This window comes from Dermacentor variabilis, chromosome 2 (assembly GCF_050947875.1).
Source record: "Dermacentor variabilis isolate Ectoservices chromosome 2, ASM5094787v1, whole genome shotgun sequence".
NCBI lineage: Eukaryota > Metazoa > Arthropoda > Arachnida > Ixodida > Ixodidae > Dermacentor > Dermacentor variabilis.
The window spans coordinates 244,828,156-244,850,945 of NC_134569.1; the positions used below are offsets into that span (position 1 = coordinate 244,828,156).

General features: G+C 47.0%; 1 protein-coding gene and 1 non-coding gene across 4 annotated transcripts in view; both read right to left on the reverse strand.

Annotated features, from left to right (window-relative positions):
• Window positions 1–22,790, reverse strand: part of LOC142573210 (ATP-dependent translocase ABCB1-like) — a 147,126-nt gene that overhangs the window by 2,151 nt on the left and 122,185 nt on the right. The window lies entirely within an intron of this gene.
• TRNAS-GGA (transfer RNA serine (anticodon GGA)) lies at window positions 545–619 on the reverse strand. The gene has a single exon. It is a non-coding gene; the product is annotated as a tRNA-Ser (tRNA).

The following is a 22,790-nucleotide window of genomic DNA, read 5'->3' on the forward strand; positions in this document are numbered from 1 at the left end:
CCAGAGAACTGTGTTGCAGTCAACCAGCAGCCGAAACGTTTAATTTACAGCAGGGCTACAAAGGAAGAGCAATGAGATTTTAGATTTAAATATTTTAACTGTGTGACGCGGTTTCGCTAGTTCTAACATATCACGATACTTGTCACATAAATTCGTGATTTGAATAAAGGGTAAATCAGACATCCACCCGTTCGTAGCAATTGCTAACAAAGGAAACCTATACGGGTTCCTCGAAAGAAAAGCCTCATAGTTGAAGAAAAATTCGTCCTGGTCCGGGACTCGAACCTGGGACCACCGCCTTTCCAGGGCAGCCGCTCTACCATCTGAGCTAACCAAGCGGCTAGCAGATGGCAGCGCGAAGTCGAATTTGTCTACAACACGAAGCAAGGGCAAGTGTTTGACATAGTAGTTCTGCCGAAACCCACAAAGTGGAGAGAAGTAATGAATAAAGCGAAAATCAGACATCTAACCGTTCGTAGCAATTGCAACAAAGGAAACCCATACGCGTTCCTCGAAAGAAAAGCCTCATAGTTGAAGAAAAATTCGTCCTGGTCCGGGACTCGAACCCGGGACCACCGCCTTTCCAGGGCAGCCGCTCTACCATCTGAGCTAACCAGGCGGCTTGCTACGAACGGGTGGATGTCTGATTTTCCCTTTATTCATTACTTCTCTCCACCTTGCGGGTTTCCGCAGAACTAATATGTCAAATTCGTGATTTGATAGTAAAGTCTTTTTCTCCCATAATTTGTACGCAATCTTTCTACAGCCGTGCGTGTTATGCGTAGATTGTGTTAAGGAAGGATCAGAGAAAAGAGAGGAAGAAAAAATCGGAGACGCTAGCTGCTGCGTGTTGTTAGTGGTCAGCAATCTTATAGCTGTTCGGACTCATCCCGCATATATATTCTAAATATAGTTTTTTATATACTCGCAACATCCCCGTAACATATTGGTGCGAGGTGCTGGGTACCAGGGCTGGAAACGGAGCTCCGCAGTGGACGTCGCATCACCGTCCGCACAATGAATGACGGTGAGCACGCGCGATCAACACCGTAGCCGCCTCCAACGTCACCGTCGCCACCTACGTCACTCTCGCCTTCGGTTGGGGTTGCGCAACCCAAGGATCCTGAAACCTTCTGCGGGACCGATGGCGCCGACGTTGAAGAGTGGGTAGCCATGTACGAACGCGTGAGTAGAATCAACAGATGGGACCCCAACGCTTATGCTAGCTAACCAGTTGTTCTACCTAAGAGGCGCGGCAAGGGTGTGGTACGAAAACCACGAAGAGGAGCTAACCAGCTGGGACCAATGCAAAGAGAAATTGACAGAGTTGTTTGGCAAACCATCCGGCCGTAAAATTGCCGCAAAGCAGGAACTGGCCTCCCGTGCTCAATCCCCCGCGGAGTCATATGTATCGTACATCCAGGACGTGCTGCCACTTCGTCGTAAGGCCGATCACAACATAACAGAAGCTGAGAAGGTCGGGCACGTGCTTAAGGACATTGCTGACGACGCGTTTAATTTGCTCATGTGCAAGAGCTGCTCCACTGTTGACGCAATCATTAAAGGGTGCGGACAATTCAAGCAGGCCAAATGCCGACGCGTCTTGCAACCACTCGCCAGACTTCCCAATACTGCCGCAACGTCAACGTGTGAAGTTCAACCCGCACAGCAGCATGCGTCGCCATCAGAGGACGTGGTGCGAATCATTAGACGTGAACTGGATGCGATGGCGCCCTCAATTTTCTGTTCGCTTAGCCGTGATGCCAGCACATTTTCAGTTCCCCTTGTACAAGCCATCGTTGGCCAGGAACTTGAAAACATTGGTCTACAGTCTGCGTGTGCTGTCGCCAATCCCAGAGCTAACGAACGCCCTTCTACTATTTGCGCTTCTCTCCACGCTATCGCAACCCGACAGAGTGGAGAACGGCGGACGACCAGCCGATGTGTTTCACCTGTCGCCGCATTGGTTATGTCGCCCGATACTGTCGCAACTCGTGGCCCTCAACACTTCGCGTGCCGCACAACCTGAGCTGTTTTAATGGAAATATAGGCAATGTTTGGCCCACCGACGAGTCTAACAGTGCCGACAACTCTGCTAGGAAGACGTGGTACAGTCGCTCACCATCGCCGCACGGACACCAGCCGCGCTGACCGCAAACACGTCGCCCATCTTCCCGTTCGCCGCAGCCATGTAGCCTTTCGTCCCCTGTGGCTTTTGGCCGCAACTTTTCGGAAAACTAAGAGATGCAGTCATCGGAGGTGGTGCTGCATTGCCTACTCCTGCAGCAAATCCTGTCTGTGCCCACAAGGAGAAGCGTAATTGACGTTAAAATAGACGGCGTACCTGTCCAAGCACTCGTCGACACTGGAGCCCACGTTTCTTTGACGAGTGCTAGCTTACGTAGACGTTTAAAGAAGGACCTCACCCCAGTAGCTGCCCGAGTGCTTCGTGTGGCCGACGGCGGCGTGCTGGTTGTTCTTGGAATGTGTACTGCACGTTTAATTATAGCCGGCTGCCCTACTTCTGTGCTCTTTGCTGTGATAGACAACTGCCCACACGACGTTATCCTTGGATTGGACTTTTTATCCACTAGTTCTCCTCTCATCGACTGCGCGACCAGCGTTCTTCAGTTATAATTGCCTCAACTCGCCGATGCTCCGAGTACCGCCCACCGCGCCTGTGCTCGCTTCAGGATGTGCGTCTGTCACTCAAGGCACTTACGTCACTTTGACCGCCCAGCCACAGGTTCCTGACTATGAATATGTGCTTCACCCCATCATCGACGTGCTTTTGAACCGGAACGTTGCTGTTCCGCATACGTTGGTCACGGTTACTCATAACGACAGCCTGTGCCCTGAAGTGCTTCCGGCCGGCATGTTCTTGGCGAGCGTTTCTAGTGGTTGTTAATTTTACATTGAGAATCTGAATGCCGAGAGTGGCTTATTAGTGCCAATTGCAGCTGACAGCTCTGGTTCCTTAACGGATGACTTCGCGAAAATGATTGCACCTGAATTCACCTCTGGACAGGCCGCGGACATACGATTCCTGCTTTAATCGTACAGTGACAACTTTGATTTCGGCGACAGGCCATTGGGCCAAGCATCTGTTGTTCACCATCGTATAAACATTGGAGATACGAATCCTATTCGTCGACGTCCCTATCGTGTACCACATGTTCAACGTCAAGTCATCCAATCAGAAATGGACAAAATGCTCTGCAAAGGGATCATCGAGCCATCAGCCAGCCCCTGGGCTTCGCCTGTCGTCCTTGTGAAAAAGAAAAATGGTACCTGGCGTTCTTGCGTCGACTATCGCCACACAAACAAGATCACGCGAAAACACTTCTACCCATTACCACGCATCGATGGCGCCTTGGATTCCTTGCATGGAGCTAAATACTTCTCGTCCATCGATCTACTGATATCCGGCTACTGGCGGATTTCAGTTGATGAAATGGACCATGAGAAGACGACCTTCATCACGCCGCATGGCTTATACCAATTCAAAGTCATGCCCTTTTGCCTATGTAATGCTCCTGCGACATTTGAACGTATGATGTACTTTCTTCTGCGGGGCTACATTTGGACCACCTGTCTTTGTTAACTTGACGACGTTATTGTTTTTTCTCTCACGTTCCGCAGCCACCTTTACCGACTCGCTGCAATTTTTGCAGTCTCCCGAAAAGCCAGCCTTCAACTGAACTCAATGAAGTGTCAATTCGGGCGCCGTCAGATTACCATGTTGGGACACCTCGTTGATGCATCCGGTGTCCGAACAGATCTCAAAAAAGTTCGCGCCGTACCCAATTTCCCTGTGCCACGTTCTGCCTCTGACGTGCGCTGCTTCGTCCGCCTGTGTTCTCACTTTCGCCGTTTCGTCAAAAACTTCGCCAACGTTGTTCCGCCTTTGACAGATCTTCTAAAGAAGAACACGCCATTCTCATGGGGCCCGGAACAGGCTCACGCGTTCGACGCTCTCATCGGGTGTCCGACCACCCCTCCCATACTTGCCCACTTTGATCCGTGTGCACCGACCGAAGTCCGCACTGACGCAAGCGGCTATGGCATCGGCGCTGTTCTCGCCCAACACCAGAATGGTAGCGAGTGCGTAATAGCTTACGCCAGCCGCCTGCTGCCACCTGCTGAGAGAAATTACTTCATCACCGAGCGAGAGTGCTTGGCTGTAGTTTGGGCTGTCGCCGATTTCCGGCCATATTTGTACGGCCGCACGTTTTCGATCGTCACAGACCACCACGCACTCTGCTGGCTGTCTTCGCTCCGGGACCCGAGTGGACGGCTTGGTCGCTGCTCTTTGCGGATCCAGGAATTTTCATTTATTGTCCATTACAAGACTGGACGCCTCCACAAGGACGCTGACTGCCTCTAGCGTCACCCCGTGGATCCCCCCGATCCTGTTCCGCATGATCCGGTGACCAGCGTGACGGCTTTGACTGACGTGACCTGACATGCGCGCTGAACAACAACGCGGCGAATCCTTACAGTCATTAATCGCTGGAGTGCAATCTGGCAGCACCGACGGCACGTGCCGCATGTTCGTGCTGCAGGACGGCATCCTCTACCGCCGCAATATCCACCCTGACGGCCGAGTTGCTGCTTGTCGTTCCTCGTCATCTGCGACCCGTCGTTCTCGAACAACTTCATGATGCACCGACGGCGGGACACCTTGGACTTTCGCGTACATACGACTGCGTGCGACGCCGGTTCTTCTGGCCGGGTCTCTACTGCTCTGTGCGTCGTTATGTCGCAACTTGCGAATTGTGTCAGCGCCAGAAGAAGCCACCCTTGGCACCTGTCGGACGACTCCATCCCATTGAAGTTCCCTATGAACCATTCTTTCGCGTACGTCTTGACCTGCTTGGCCCTTTTCCGACAACGACTAGAGAGAGGGAACAAGTGGATCGCCGTCGCTACTGATTAGGCGTTGCGCAACTGACGTCGCCGATTTTCTCCTTCACGACGTCATTCTCCAACGCGGCCGCTCGTTCTCTTCTCTTGTTGTGGACGACCTCCTCCACTCTTGTGCCACTGAGCACAAGCTGTCCACCGCCTACCACCCACAAACGAATGGTCTTAAGGAACGTCTCAACCGAACAATCTCAGAGATGCTGTCGATGTACCTCTACAACGATCTCAGCGACTGGGACGCCACGCTGGCTTACGTGACGTTAGCTTATAACTCGTCCCGACATGACACCGCAGGATATTGACCCTTTTATCTCTTGCATGGTCGCGACCCCACACTGCCGTTTACACCATGGTGCCTTCTGTGCCACGTGTTGCAACTGAGTACTCTCGTGAAGTTATCGATCGTGCTCGCATGGCACGTCAAGTCGCCCAATGTCGTTTATTTGCCTAACAGAATATACAGAAAAAGCGTTACGACCGCTGCCATCGCGATGGTAAGTTCGCCCAAGGTGCTTGGGTGCTCCTCTGATCACCATATTTTCGGGATGGCCTCCCCCAGAAGCTTCTCTCTCACTACACAGGGCCTTATGAGTTCTACGCCATATTGACGACGTCAATTTTATTTATTTGATACTGTCAACCCCGTTGTTGGGGTCATTACAGGGAGGGTGATGTGTCAAGAATACATGATACATAATTTTCTTTCTATGTAACATACAAATGCACTGGCGCTCTTGGAAGTTAACAAAAGCAAATAACAGTAGTTATACAAAGAAAAGTCAACGAAAGTGCTCGCAGCAACAATTTAGTATACATTCTCGTAAAAGAAAGTATCCAACGCATTTTCAAATTCGGCAGAGCCCTCGTTGCTCACAACTGCATCAGGCAATCTGTTCCACATTTCAATTGTGTCAGGAAAAAAGGAGAAACGAAAAGCATCAGTACGTGTTAAATAAGGTTGAATAGCTCTGCTATTGTTTAGACGATCGCATCTCCGTCCTGGGGGTTGTAGATATAGATCCTTGTTTATTTTCGTTCGCCCACTCATGATTTTAAAAAGAAACTTTAGCCTATGCTTACTTCTGCGTTCCTCCAGAGGCTCTAGTTCACACGATTTTAACAAGGCTGTAACAGACTCCATGCGTCGGTATTTACCGCATATGAAACGGACTGCCAATCTTTGTATTCTTTCTATTTTTGCTTTCAGGACTTTCTGATGAGGGGACCACACAACACAAGCGTACTCCAAGACTGGTCGTACAAAAGTTTTGTAGGCTGTTAATTTCACGTCCCGTGTAGCGCATTCCAGTTTTTTCTTTAAAAAGTATAGTTTTTGGTTTGCCTTAGAACATATATTATCAACGTGTGAGTGCCATTGCAATGTGTGCATAATACTGACTCCTAAGTATTTGAAAGAAGCTGCATTATTCAGATCGCATCTCCGTCCTGGGGGTTGTAGATATAGATCCTTGTTTATTTTCGTTCGCCCACTCATGATTTTAAAAAGAAACTTTAGCCTATGCTTACTTCTGCGTTCCTCCAGAGGCTCTAGTTCACACGATTTTAACAAGGCTGTAACAGACTCCATGCGTCGGTATTTACCGCATATGAAACGGACTGCCAATCTTTGTATTCTTTCTATTTTTGCTTTCAGGACTTTCTGATGAGGGGACCACACAACACAAGCGTACTCCAAGTCTGGTCGTACAAAAGTTTTGTAGGCTGTTAATTTCACGTCCCGTGTAGCGCATTCCAGTTTTTTCTTTAAAAAGTATAGTTTTTGGTTTGCCTTAGAACATATATTATCAACGTGTGAGTGCCATTGCAATGTGTGCATAATACTGACTCCTAAGTATTTGAAAGAAGCTGCATTATTCAGATCGCATCTCCGTCCTGGGGGTTGTAGATATAGATCCTTGTTTATTTTCGTTCGCCCACTCATGATTTTAAAAAGAAACTTTAGCCTATGCTTACTTCTGCGTTCCTCCAGAGGCTCTAGTTCACACGATTTTAACAAGGCTGTAACAGACTCCATGCGTCGGTATTTACCGCATATGAAACGGACTGCCAATCTTTGTATTCTTTCTATTTTTGCTTTCAGGACTTTCTGATGAGGGGACCACACAACACAAGCGTACTCCAAGACTGGTCGTACAAAAGTTTTGTCGGCTGTTAATTTCACGTCCCGTGTAGCGCATTCCAGTTTTTTCTTTAAAAAGTATAGTTTTTGGTTTGCCTTAGAACATATATTATCAACGTGTGAGTACCATTGCAATGTGTGCATAATACTGACTCCTAAGTATTTGAAAGAAGCTGCATTATTCAGATCGCATCTCCGTCCTGGGGGTTGTAGATATAGATCCTTGTTTATTTTCGTTCGCCCACTCATGATTTTAAAAAGAAACTTTAGCCTATGCTTACTTCTGCGTTCCTCCAGAGGCTCTAGTTCACACGATTTTAACAAGGCTGTAACAGACTCCATGCGTCGGTATTTACCGCATATGAAACGGACTGCCAATCTTTGTATTCTTTCTATTTTTGCTTTCAGGACTTTCTGATGAGGGGACCACACAACACAGGCGTACTCCAAGACTGGTCGTACAAAAGTTTTGTCGGCTGTTAATTTCACGTCCCGTGTAGCGCATTCCAGTTTTTTCTTTAAAAAGTATAGTTTTTGGTTTGCCTTAGAACATATATTATCAACGTGTGAGTACCATTGCAATGTGTGCATAATACTGACTCCTAAGTATTTGAAAGAAGCTGCATTATTCAGATCGCATCTCCGTCCTGGGGGTTGTAGATATAGATCCTTGTTTATTTTCGTTCGCCCACTCATGATTTTAAAAAGAAACTTTAGCCTATGCTTACTTCTGCGTTCCTCCAGAGGCTCTAGTTCACACGATTTTAACAAGGCTGTAACAGACTCCATGCGTCGGTATTTACCGCATATGAAACGGACTGCCAATCTTTGTATTCTTTCTATTTTTGCTTTCAGGACTTTCTGATGAGGGGACCACACAACACAAGCGTACTCCAAGACTGGTCGTACAAAAGTTTTGTCGGCTGTTAATTTCACGTCCCGTGTAGCGCATTCCAGTTTTTTCTTTAAAAAGTATAGTTTTTGGTTTGCCTTAGAACATATATTATCAACGTGTGAGTGCCATTGCAATGTGTGCATAATACTGACTCCTAAGTATTTGAAAGAAGCTGCATTATTCAGATCGCATCTCCGTCCTGGGGGTTGTAGATATAGATCCTTGTTTATTTTCGTTCGCCCACTCATGATTTTAAAAAGAAACTTTAGCCTATGCTTACTTCTGCGTTCCTCCAGAGGCTCTAGTTCACACGATTTTAACAAGGCTGTAACAGACTCCATGCGTCGGTATTTACCGCATATGAAACGGACTGCCAATCTTTGTATTCTTTCTATTTTTGCTTTCAGGACTTTCTGATGAGGGGACCACACAACACAAGCGTACTCCAAGACTGGTCGTACAAAAGTTTTGTAGGCTGTTAATTTCACGTCCCGTGTAGCGCATTCCAGTTTTTTCTTTAAAAAGTATAGTTTTTGGTTTGCCTTAGAACATATATTATCAACGTGTGAGTGCCATTGCAATGTGTGCATAATACTGACTCCTAAGTATTTGAAAGAAGCTGCATTATTCAGAGGATGGTTTCCGATGTGGTATATGAAGGAAAATTTGCTCCTGCTTGAGCGAATATGCGTAAATGTTGTTTTGCTATAGTTTATTTCCATGTCCCATGTTAAACACCACTCGTCTAATGCCTGTAAGCATCTATTTAGATTAATTTGGTCATCTTCGCAACCTATTGGCGAATAAATCAAACAATCATCAGCAAAAAGTTTCATTTTAACAGGCGGTTCGACTAGTGTACCGATATCATTAACAAACAACAAAAAAAGTATTGGTCCCAAAACGGAACCTTGGGGAACCCCAGAGTACACACGCAATGGATTTGAAATGCAATCCTCAATCCTTACGGACTGTTGACGCATAGATAAATAGGCCTCTATCCATTGTATTACTTCTTTACCTATTCCTATTTTATCGAGCTTAAAAAGTAATTTACGGTGAGAAACCTTATCGAAAGCTTTCCTAAAATCAACGCTTATTACGTCTGTTTGTAGGTGTGCATCCATGTTCAGGTAGAAATCATGGAGTGTTTCTGTTAACTGTGTCACCGTAGAAAGACCGCTCCTAAATCCATGCTGAATTGTGGAAAGTAACTCGTTAGTGTCAAGAAAACTAATAATATGCTTTGCAATAACGTGTTCTAGAGCCTTGCAGCAGACTGACGTCAGGGATATGGGTCGGTAATTGTTTACTTGCATACGGTTGCCACCTTTAAAAACAGGGATTACTATTGCATTGCGCCAGTCTTGTGGAAGTGAACGAGTTTCAATTGACTTCGCATATATTATCTCTAAGTAAAAGGAAACCCATTCGGCATATCGTTTCAAAAATTCAGTTGGTAGACCATCCGGTCCGCTTGCCTTCTTCGCGTCTACTTCAAGAAGCAATTGTAAAACACCTTCACGGCTGACAATAACTGATTCCATTGCGGTCCTCATGTCGCCGTTCATGTATTCGCCTATCTTATCACCTTTGTCTGTCGTATAAACAGATTGAAAGAAGCGATTGAAAACATCAGCTAAGTCTTCAACTCGTGTCAGAACTTTCCCTTCATGTTCGATCTGTTCAACTTTTTCCTTTCTTTCACTGAAGTACCGCCAAAATTTGTGTGGTGAACTTTTAAGAAAGTTGGCAAGCGTGTGATCAAAGAACTGTTTTTTTGATTTCACAAGAGCTTCTTTCATCTCAATTTTTATAGCTGCAACTTCCATCGCTCTCACTTTCTGTTTTCGTAGTCTTTTAATTTTCCGTTTCATATGGATAATGCTGCGTGTTATCCAGGGGTTTCGTTTGCGCGTTTTCTTAATACGAGTTGGAACGAAGTGCTCGACGCAAGCTATGATGCTACTTTTAAATCTTTGCCACAGTTGTTCCACAGACTCGCTCTTCGATGCCTGCTCGAAGTAACTAAACTGTAATTCTAAAAGATCTATGATGGCGGTGTCATCTGCATTTTTAAAGTCTTTTACTTTTACCGGTAGAAACGGTCTCCCTATACTGCCCACATTGGTCTGTATGTCTAAAGATAACATTTTATGGTCTGATATGCCCTCCAATATATCTAATGTATAATCTATTATGTTGTGCGATAGGAAAACAAGATCCAATAATGACTTTGACTTTTCTGTAACTCTAGTTGGTTCTTGAACAATTTGTTCGAAGCCATGACAAAATTTTATTTCCAAGAGCTTTTCCGAGCTAGCTGTTTCTGTCTCGCCGGGCAATAAACTTTGCCAATTAATGTGCGGCAAATTAAAGTCCCCAGCCATAATCAGCCTCGTGTTCCTGTTAACATGGTCAACCAAGAATTCGCTTAGCAGTTCCAGAAACGCTGGCGAAGACGCAGGTGGTCTGTATACTACGCCAATGAAGTACGTTCTGTTTTCGAATGTAAGCTTACACCATACACTTTCGGGAACATTAGATTCAATCGTGGAAGCATGGACGGAATTTTTAACTATGATGGCAGCACCACCGCCTCGTGAATCTCTGTCCCACCTAAAGAATTTGTACCCGGAAGGAACAATGCAATCACTGCGTATTCCCTCACGCAGCCATGTTTCTGTAAGTAGTATTACATGGGGACTATGCGCCAGTAGAATATATTCTAGTTCTGTGACTTTATTAACGATGCTACGGGCATTTTGCACAAGAATTCGTAGCTATGAGTGGGGCGGTTTTCTTGAACTGCTGGCAGAACTATCCGAGTCAAAGGATTCATGCCGGTCATGCGCACTTGCTGTTGGAGTTGTTACGTCTTTATCGATCTTGTCACTCCGGCTTTTATACAGACGCCGTTCATTTTTCTCTTGATCCCAAACAAACATGCGTCCATTTATCTTTAGTTTATCATACACGAGTGATACCCGTGCCCCCTTAGCTCGGTCCGGCGCACTACTTTCCCATAATTTCTTTCTGAGATCAACGGTCTCTTTTGAGTAGTCATTATTGATACTGAAAGAAGTGCCCTTTAGTTTTTTACAGTTGCGCATTACTTTCTCTTTTTCGCGATAATCCATGAACTTCATAATGACTGGTCTTACCCGGCCTTCGCTTTGTTTACCAATGCGATGAATTCTTTCTATCGATTTAGTTTCTACCCCCAACAAGCTTCTGACAATGTTATCTACGACAACTTTCCGCAGATCTGTTTCCGTCTCAGTTCTGGCCTCGGGAACACCAAAAATTAGCAGATTATTTCTTCTGCTTCTATTTTCATAATCCACTAGTCGTTCAGCTTGTTGTTGGACTATGTTTTCTAGTCTCTCAATTTTCATTTGCATTTCCTGCATGGCCATGAGATGCCTGTTCATTCTTTCAGTCTTCATATTAAGTTCAGCGACTTCTTTTCTAATCGTGTTCATCTTGTCATCAGATTCCTTCTGATTATCCAAAATTTGTTGTAACAATTCAGCCGTCTTCGGGCCCGGGTTTTCCTCTACATCCCCTGAAGTTAACAATAGCAATAATGTCGACCAACAGTCCACCACAATAGACCAACACATTACGAGCTTTCGCCGCCACACTTTGATGCATCCTCAAGTCAGACGCGTGTCGACGCCGTGCACGTTTCTCGGCTGAAGCCATACTTCGCTCGCAATTCTTCGCCTGCTATGCGCCGAGATGGCGCTTCGCCACACGGGGGTCCTGTTACGGAAGGGTGAGAGAAGAGAGAGGAAGAAGATCGGAGACGCAGGCTGCTGCGTGATGTTGGCGGTCAGCAATCCTAACTGTTCTGACTCATCCTATATATATATATATATATATATATATATAGGATCTATATTTACTATATTAACAACATATACTATATTTACAATATATATATATATATATATATATATATATATATATATATATATATATATATTGTAAATATAGTTTTTTATACTCGGAACATCCGCGTAACAATTGGAAACAACGTTTATGTTTAGGTAACGATCGATGAAGGCACTGTGGTAGCTCTTTACTCCAGCAAACGTCTACACACAGAGAGAGTGAGTGAGTTTCCAGACACACAGAAATCGAATGTTGCTTACACGGTGTAAGAAGAACAGGTGTTCCGACGGAAGCGCGGCGCGTCTCACTGATGTTGGGCCGCCGTTAGGTGGCGCGCGCGACTAGGGGTCCGTGCTTGCTGCGGCAAAGCTAGGGAAAGGATGGAGCATGTTTTATTGGTATGTGAAGACATCTGCCCAGCGGTCGATTTATGCACCACTGACCTTTTTGAAGCCCTTGGGTTCAGCGAGAGCAGGGGCAAAGTGAACATATCCGCAATAGAGGTTAGTAAGAGGCGATTGGAAGATTGGTGGAAGAAAGCTAGGGAAACGACAAAAAAACGGAGACATACAAAAGCAATGTTCACAATAAGGGGTCAGGAAATTTGTTTGTGGGAGTTCGTGTTTTTTCTTCTTTTTTCTTTTTTTTTAAACCTAGGTAGGACATAAGGCAGTACAACAGCAATAGCTTGGTGGTGCAACCCACCGCCCCGTTCAACGGGGACGCTCATAACGTCTATACGTAGGGACCTGCAGGGGGCTGGCCTGCCGGTGCCCGGATATTCCCTAGCCACCGCGCTGCGAGCGCTCTTTGCAGCCTGTTTTTTAGAGCGACAACCCTTAATCAACTGTCTCTATGTTACTAAATCGTAAAATGTGATTTATAATTCCTTAAGCTTTTCCCTTTCCTAAACAAAATCGTATAGTATTTCTCTCAATGCGGCAGTCACCGTTCGTCTTTTGCTGAATCTACTAGTAACCTAAATTACTTTCGCCACTTCTGCTTCAACAAGCCGGTGCTACTATTTGTAACAATACGCAGCGTTCCCGCTCTCATTTCATACAAAGCAGGCTTCTGAGGAGTGCGTCATAGGATTAGTCTCTGAGTAAATAGAAGCGTCTTCATCTATAATGAAGTAAGTAAACATTCATATATTTCACTGTTTATACTCAAAGAAAAATGATGCATAGCTGTTTCGCATACATATTCTATGCAGAAGGTCCAAATTTTAAAGCCACGAATTGTGAGACAGCTAATTCCCTAAAAACCATGCTGCCGTGGTATCCTTGGTATTAACGTGTGTATACTCTTCAAAGAATCATTATGAACGCTAAAAAATAACTTCAGGGTTCTTGGTTACCAACAAAACACACTGATGAAGATGTACAGCATAGCGGGTCACTTTATGCCCGCCTGGGCTTCTTTGACGTGCATCTTAGCTGAGCCATATTTCTCAAGTTCGCTCTTCTGGACGTGCTGATGGTTACAAATTTATTGTGCACTACTTTATTACGGGGTAAACAGCATACAAAATAGTGAGAAAAGAAAGACAAACAGGAAAGTGCCGGTCCTGCCCTCTTTCTTGTCTTATTTCTTTCGTGCTGTTTCAGCGTATTGAAGCGTTACCAACAACTTCAAGTTCAGACCGTTCTGACCCTTTTAAATTTTATTGTGTACCGTTCTCCACGAACTTGTGACGTACGCCGAGTCGAAGTGCTTCTCGCACCTGTACACTCCTGGTCGCAGGACTTGGTGTCCATGTTCGAGAGCATCGTACGAACCATGTAATCGACTCTTCACTGAACTTGGAAACTCGGTCTTTGCACATGCAAGACCTGCTGTTTGGTGCGAATCCCTTTTCGCCCACAATCCGCCCATACGAGGCAACGTCGCCAGCTCGACATGCAGACCTCCCTTCCCTCTCTTGCGATTCAGGCTGTTCGTCTGAATTTTAAAATGCTTGCCAAGAGCGATTATGATAGATTCCTCAATTGTGAAGCGAAACTAATAGCTGATCGTCTGCCCGCGGCGCTTCTCGGCGATCGCTTCGAAGGATCGACAAACGCCGTTGTCTAGAGCACGTGGCGCGACTGCACCGTCGGAGTCACGATCGTCTTTTACGGCGCCTCAGGGATTTTAATAATTATAGTGAAGGGCAGGAACACTGATAAATACTGCTTTGCACTTTGGGCACAGCTAAAATTGCTTCACCATCATCATCATCATCATCCTGTTTTTTGTCCACTGCAGGACGAAGGCCTCTCCCTGCGATCTACAATTACACCTGTCCTGCGCCAACCGATTCCAACTAGCGCCCGCGAATTTCCTAACTTAATCGCTCCACCTAGTCTTCTGTCGTCCTCGATTGCGTTTCCCTTCTCTTGGTACCCACACTGTAACCCTAATGGTACAACGGTTATCTACCGGCGCATTACATGACCTGCCCAGCTCGGTTTTTTTTCTCTTGATGTCAATTAGAAAATCGTCTATACCCATTTGCTCTCTGATCCAAACCGCTCTCTTTCTTTCTCTTAACGTTCTGCCTAAGCAATCTTCGTTCCATTGCTCTTTGCGCGGTCCTTAAGTTGTTCTCGAGCTTCTTTGTCAGACTCCAAGTCTCTGCCCCATATGTCAGCACTAGTAAAATGCACTGATTGTACACCTTCCTTTTCAATGATAATGGTAAGCTTCCACTCAGGAGCTGGCCATGTCTGCCGTATGCGATCCAGCCCATTTTTATTCTTCTGTGAATTTCCTTCTCATGGTCAGGGTTCCCTGTGATTAATTGACCTACCTAAACGTAGTGCTTCACACACTGTAGAGGCCGACAGGCGATCCAGAACTCCTGTTCCTTTGCCCGGCTATTTATTGTTACCTTTGCCTTCTGCGTATTAATCTTCAACACCATCTTACACTCTCTCTGTGAAGGTCCTCAGTCATTTGTTGTAATTCGTCTGCATTGTTACTGAATAGAACAATGTCATCGGCAAACCGAAAGTTGCTTAGATATTCGCCGTCGATCTTTACTGCTAAACCTTCCCAGTTCAATAGCTTGAATATTTCTTCCAAGCACGCAGTGAATACCATTGGAGAGATTGTGCCTCCCTGTCTGACCCCTTTCTTTATAGGTATCTTCCTGCTTTTCTTGTGTAGAATTAAGGTAGCTGTAGAGCATCTGTAGATACTTTTCAAGATATTTACGTAAGCATTCTGCACTCCTTGATTACGTAATGCCGCTATTACTGTTGGTATCTCTACTGAATCAAGTGCCTTTCCGCAATCTACGAAAGCCATCATCATCATCATCCTGGTTACGCCCACTGCAGGGCAAAGGCCTCTCCCATACTTCTCCAACTACCCCAGTCATGTATAAATAGTGGCCATGTTGTCCCTGTAAACTTCTTAATCTCATCCGCCCACCTAACTTTCTGCCGCCCCCTGCTACGCTTCCCTTCCCTTGGAATCCAGTCCGTAACCCTTAATAACCATCGGTTATCTTCCCTCCTCATTACATGTCCTGCCCATGCGCATTTATTTTTTTATTTCAACTAAGATGTCATTAACTCGCGTTTGTTCCCTCACCCAATCTGCTCTTTTCTTATCCCTTAACGTTACACCCATCATTCTTCTTTCCATATTGGTTGCGTCGTCCTCAATTTAAGTAGAGCCCTTTTCGCAAGCCTCCAGATTTCTGCCCCGTACGTGAGTACTGGTAAGACACAGCTGTTATACACTCTTCTTTTGAGGGATAATGGCAACCTGCTGTTCATGATCTGAGAATGCCTGCCAAACTCACCCCAGCCCATTCTTATTCTTCTGATTATTTCCGTCTCATGATCCGGATCCGCAGTCACTACCTGTCCTAAGTAGACTCATTCCCTCACCACTTCCAGTGCCTCGCTACCTATTGTAAATTGCTGTTCTCTTCCGAGTCTGTTAAACATTACTTTAGTTTTCTGCAGATTATTTTTAGACCCACCCTTCTGCTTTGCCTCTCCAGGTCAGTGAGCATGCATTGCAGTTGGTCCCCTGAGTTACTAAGGAAGGCAATATCATCAGCGAATCTCAAGTTACTAAGGTATTCTCCATTAACTCTTATCCCCAATTCTCAATCCAGGTCTCTGAATGCCTCCTGTAAACACGCTGTGAATAGCATTGGAGAGATCGTATCTCCCTGTCTGACGCCTACGCCTACGAAACCATATAGGGAGGCTTATTGTACTCTGCGGATTTCTCGATAACCTGATTAATGACATGGACTTGATCCATGGTAGAGTATCCCTTCCTAAAGCCAGCTTGTTCCCTTGGTTTACTAAAGTCCACTGTTGCCGTTATTCTATTGGAGAATATCTTGGTGAAAATTTTATATAATACTGGGAGTAAGCTAATGGGCTGATAATTTTCAATTCTTTAACATCTACCATTTCGTGGATTAGTAGATTGTTTGCATTCTTCCAGTTTTCTGGGACCCTTGAAGTCGATAGACATTTCGTATAAAGAGCCGTAAGTTTTACAAGCATTTTGTCTCCTCCATCGTTGATTAAATCGACTGTTATTCCATCATCTCCAGCCGCCTTTCCTCGTTTCATGTCTTGCACAGCCCTTCTGACGTCATCGCTAGTTATAGGAGGAGTTTCTGTATCCAGTTCATTACTGTTTCAAATGGAGTTATCCTGAGTCCTCTGGGTACTGTACAAGTCAGTACAGAATTATTCCGCTGCTTTTACTATACCTTTGAGATTGCTGATGATATTGCCCTGCTTATCTTTCAGTGCATACATCTTGGTTTGTACTATGCCAAGTTTCCTTCTCACTGATTTCAGCCTGCGTCCATTTCTTACGGCTTCTTCAGTCTTTCTCACGTTATAATTTCGAATTTCGCTTACTTTCGCCTTGTTGACCAGTTTCGACAGCTCCGCGAATTCTATCCCATCTCTTGAGTTGGACACTTTCATTCGTTGTTGTTTCTTCATTAGTTCCTTTGTTACTTGGGAGAACTTGCCTGCTGTTGCCTTGGTGCGTTGCCTCCCACTTCGATTGCTGCCTCTGAAGACAGCCTCGTTACGGTTTCATTCATTACCCCTACATCATCATCATCATCATCTTCTTCTTCATAATCATCATCATCTCTGTTCTAAGGCTGTATATTTGTTCGCAAGTCCCAGGCTGAATTCGTTGTCTGCTTTTACCCTTATTGCCACTAGGTTGACCTGCTTCTTCTTGACCAATTTTGCTCTTTCTCTCTTTGAATTGAGGTGAATTCTATCCCTCACTAACCTATAATCACTGCACTTTAGCCTACCTATCACTTCTACATCCTGCACTATGCTGGGGTCAGCAGAAAGTATTAAGTCAATTCAATTTCTTGTTCAACCAATAGGCCTTTTCCAGGTCCACTTTCTGTTGCTACGCTTCCTGAAAAAGATGTTCATTATTCAAAGCTTCTTCCTTTCTGCGCATTCTACCGGCATCTCTCTGCTAGCGTTCCTAGAATCGACGCTTACACACTTGCTTACACTTTCAAATTTCCCGCTTTCTCAGCCTCCTAGCGTGCGCTGCCGTGCAGCCGTGCAAACGTGAAACACCACCAATAGTGAGACACGTTTCGCATCAGCGGACCCCACGGCGCCTGTTCTTACACTGTGGTTGTTTCGCTATATTGCCACATCCTATATGGTCGCCGCGGGTATGTGCTAGGAGATGAGAACGACGCTGAAGTAGCGCGCGAGTGGAAAAACAGAGACGACAACGACGTCGCGTTGACTGCTCTGATAAAGTGCTTCCATACGTCCTCTACACCGGTGCCACACGATAAGTATTCTATAAGGATAAGGATTCGATAAGGATAAGGATAAAGAGCGCGAGGCGATACAAACGCAAGTGAAGACGATGCTTGAGGACGGGGTTATTCGGCCATCTAAGAGTCCTTGGGCATCGCCTGTCGTGTTGGTGAAAAAGAAGGACGGTAGCCTGCGCTTCTGCGTCGACTATCGAAAACTCAACCACATCACAAAGAAACACGTTTATCCGCTGCCGCGTATCGACGATTCACTGGACAGGCTACGAAACGCACGTTACTTTTCGTCGATGGACTTGAAAAGCGGCTACTGGCAAATAGAAGTTGATGAGAGAGACCGTGAGAAGACAGCTTTTGTGACGCCCGACGGACTTTATGAATTTCAGGTGCTCCCCTTCGGTTAGTGTTCTGCGCCAGCAACGTTTCAGCGACTCATGGACACGGTACTCTCAGGCCACAAATCGCAAACCTGTCTGGTGTACCTCGACGACGTGATTGTTTTCTCCGTCACGTTCGAGGAACACTTACGGAGACTAAAGACGGTCTTTGAAGCAATACGCTCAGCTGGTCTAACTTTGAAACTTGAAAAGTGCCATTTTGGCTTTGAAGAACTTCAATTTCTCGGTCACGTTGTCAGTCGTGAAGGTGTCCGACCTGACCATGATAAAATCTCTGCCGTTGCTACTTTCCCAACGCCATCAGATAAAAAGGCCGTGCGACGTTTTCTGGGCCTTTGCGCCTACTACCGACGGTTTATTGCGGAATTTTCGCGCATCGCATGGCCAATAACGCATCTAACCAGAGAAGATGTCCCCTTCGTATGGGGTGAAGACCAGCAACGGGCATTTCACGACCTACGGCAACGGCTGCAGACGCCTCCCGTGCTCGCACACTTTGATGACGACGCTCCTACGATTCTTCATACCGACGCTAGTAATGTCGGCCTCGGCGCAGTGCTTGTACAGCGGCAGGACTGCGCCGAAAGAGTGATTGCTTACGCCAGCAGGACGCTATCAAGGACGGAGGCAAACTACTCCACTACAGAAAAAGAATGACTCGCACTGGTGTGGGCCGTCCTGAAATTTCGGCCATATTTGTATGGTCGGTGTTTCACCGTTGTCAGTGATCATCATGCACTTTGCTGGCTGACTAATTTAAAAGATCCAGCTGGTCGGCTAGCGCGCTGGAGTCTTCGTCTCCAAGAGTTCAACTTCACGGTTGTCTACAAATCAGGGAAACGACACACCGACGCCGACTGCCTTTCTCGGTCTCCTGTTCAGACTGCAGTGCACGACGATGTTGACACGGCTTTTCTAGGCGTGCTAGATACTGTCGCCATTTCACGAAACCAACGCGAGGACGCAGAACTGGTTCCTCTTTTTGATTACTTAGAGGGAAGAACAGGCAGCGTGCCGCGGTTATTCGCCATGGAGCTGCCTTCATTCTGCTTACGCCACGACGTTCTGTATAAAAAGAACTTTTCACCTAGTGGCAGCAGCTACCTACTCGTCATTCCCGCATCTCTTCGCGACGAAGTCCTACATGCCTGTCACGACGAGCCGACCGCTAGTCACTTGGGCTACACTCGGACATTGGCAAGAATTAGGCTAAAGTACTATTGGCCGAGACTTGCGTCGATCGTGAAACGTTACACACAGACATGCCTGGATTGCCAGCGCCGCAAAGCCCTACCCGGCAAGCCAGCTGGACTGTTGCATCCTGTTCAGATACCGCAAGCGCCGTTCGAACAAATTGGCATGGACCTTTTAGGTCCGTTTCCACTGTCTACTGCTGGAAATAGATTGATAATCGTCATCACGGATTGCCTTACGCGATACGCCGAAACCGGTGCTATCCAACGTGGAACAGCAGCCGAAGCAGCGCGATTTTTTGTCGAAGCCGTCGTCCTAAGGCATGGCGCTCCCGCAGTGGTCATAACAGACAGAGGAGCTGCGTTCACGGCTGCGCTTCTGGATACCGTGTTGCGACTAAGTGGTACCACTCACCGAAAGACCACGGCTTACCATCCCCAAACCAATGGGCTGACAGAACGTCTGAATAAGACTCTGGCAGACATGATGAGTATGTACATCGACGTCGACCACAAGAACTGGGACGAGATTTTACCATATGTTACATTTGCATATAACACGGCTCGCCAAGAGACAACACGCGTGACGCCTTTCAACCTCGTTTACGGACGCGAAGTGACAACAATGTTGGACGCAATGCTGCCGCACGAGTGCGGTGACGACGAGACTGGTGCCGAGGAGTTCACGCAACGCTCAGAGGAAGCCAGGCAGCTTGCGCGCTTGCGAATCCAAGAACAACAGGAATACGATGCCCGACACTACAATCTTCGACACAGACCCGTCACGTACAACGTCGGTGACCAGGTGTGGGTCTGGACTCCGATTCGTCGGCGAGGGCTGTCTGAAAAGCTCCTGCGAAGATACTTCGGCCCGTACATAGTTCTGCGCCGCATCAGCGATGTTAATTATGAAGTTGTCCCCGACAGCCATAACTGCTCCAAACGCCGGCGGCATCTGCCCGAGGTTGTGCATGTGCTTCGTATGAAGCCATACATTTCCTCATGACCTCAACTTTGCACCGTCTGTGCACAGCCTTCGGACGTTGGTGCTTCAGGACGATGCCTCTTTTTTTCAAAGGGGGGGCAAATGCCACATCCTATATGGTCGCCGCGGGTATGTGCTAGGCGATGAGAACGACGCTGAAGTAGCGCGCGAGTGGAAAAACAGAGACAACAACGACGTCGCGTTGACTGCTCTGATAAAGTGCTTCCATACGTCCTCTACGCCGGCTTTCCTGTCTTGTACTAGGCTGCGACAATATGTCCGTGTTCCACCCAGGCACGTATGAACCTGATTGCTCCTCATTTTAAAAAAAAAGGTAATTTATTGTTATCACTTTTATTTCATGTCCTCCAAACTAGCACAGTAGCTTAAGTAAGAATGAATGGTTGAAAATTTTTCTTAAATCTATACGGCCCAAAGCTCCGAGGGCGATCTAACAAGCCGATAGATCTCTCTTCACTCGAATGGTTTTAACACGATTAGACCACCTTAAATTCGATTAAGAAGTAACGCCTAAGAATGAATGGTAGTCTACAAGTTCAATTATTTTTTCACTGTATTTTAGTTTCACATCGTTGTCTATTCCTTCATCCATCGGGCAAAAAAAGCACAAAAATCGTCGTCTTTTCATTTATAATTAGTTTTTTACTTGACACCCCTATTCTAAGTTGGTACAACTATGCGTTTGACATGGGCGTTTGCGTGGTTTAGAGTTCCTGTACTTCTTTTTGAAAAAGAAATCACTCGTGTCACCTGCATATTGACACGTGCACTTAACTTTATCGGGCGACCATGTTTCGCCGCCTAACAAATGTTGTCGCACAGCGCAGGATGCGCCTGCATGCAAAAGAAGTTTCTGGAATGTTATCGATGGTTCCGTCCGCTATCTTTCACTGCAACTTGTGTAATCTGATTGCATCTATGCGCGACGCGAATACTGTTGAACTTTGTGGAAGACAGGCGGGTCCCAGCGGTTAATCTGGAACATTCGACGACCGATCTATAAAAGCCGATGCGCTTGACCCGCTGATCAGATTTTCGACGATCGCCGACCGGGTTCGCCGCTATCGTTGTGCTATAAGTGTAGCCTGTTTTTTGGGCACAGGCTCGCCCAATAAAAATTTGTTTTGTCTTTCACAGTATCGCTACTGTGTTCTTCAACGACACCACCACGTGACATCTCGTGGAGGTACTTGTGCGTTCATGTACCGAACGACCCCGCAAAGCCGCGATCCAAGCCCGAAGCCCGAGGACAAAACCAACATCGCCCAAGACCAGCGTGCTAGTCGCCGACTGCAAGGACTGCCCCCAGAGCACGGATTCTACCTGAGACGAGCAGGAAGATTGCCACCAAGTCCACCCCAATGGCAGCCCCAGCGTCCCCCGTCGTGCGGCAGCAGCCCAGGGAACCCCGACGTTCCGCGGTTCAACATTCGAGGACCCGGAAACCTGGCTCGAGACGTATGAGAGGGTCGCTGCATTTAACAGCTGGAACAGCGACGACAAACTGCGACATGTCTTCTTCACATTGGAAGACGCTGCTAGGACGTGGTTCGAGAACAGAGAAGTCACCTTAACGACCTGGGAACTTTTCCGAAGCGGCTTCCTGCAGACATTCACAAGCGGCGTACGCCGAGAACGAGCCTAAACGCTACTAGAAACCCGAGTGCAGCTGCCTAATGAGACCACCGCGATTTTTACAGAAGAAATGAGCCGCCCATTCCGCCACGCCGACCCGGAAATGTCCGAGGAAAAGAAAGTCCGGCTACTGATGCGTGGTGTAAAGGAGGAACTTTTCGCCGGTATGGTACGAAGCCCACCGAAGACTGTCGACGAGTTTCTTTGCGAGGCCACTAGCATAGAGAAGACACTCGAGATACGAAACCGGCAATTCGACCGCCGCACCAACTCTACAAACTATGCCGGAGTTCAATCACTGGCCTCCGACGACCTGCGGGCAGTCGTACGAGAGGAGCTTCAGCTTCAGAAGATCTTCCCGTCGTCGCAGCCTCAAGTGGCCTCGATCGCTGACATCGTCAAAGATGAGGTTCAGCGGTCGCTTGGAGTTCCGGAGGTGCGACCTCAATTACCGCAACCCTAGCCAGAAGCGATGACCTACGCCGTCAAGATCCTCCTCCGTGACCGTGCCAGGGCCCTGTAACGCCGCACTTCCGTTGACCAACCGCCGCCACCGCCGCCAGCACGCCCACCCGTTGCCCAGCGCACCTACCCGAGGAAGACAGACGTTTGGCGCGCTCCTGACCACCGCCCGCTCTGCTACCACTGCGGAGAAGAGGATCATGTCTACCGACGATGTCCATACCGGGAGATGGGTCTGCGAGGTTTCGCCGTCAACGCTCCGTGCCCGCAGCAAGGTGAACGCCCTCGCGATATCGCTGACTACCTGGCCGCTACTCAGCGGAGCTCTCGACGACCGTCACGTTCGCCATCACGAGGCCGCTACCTGTCGCCGCAGCGCCGACCATACACTCGCCCAGCCCGGGGCCGGTCAGCGAGCCCATATCCGGCAAACTAAAA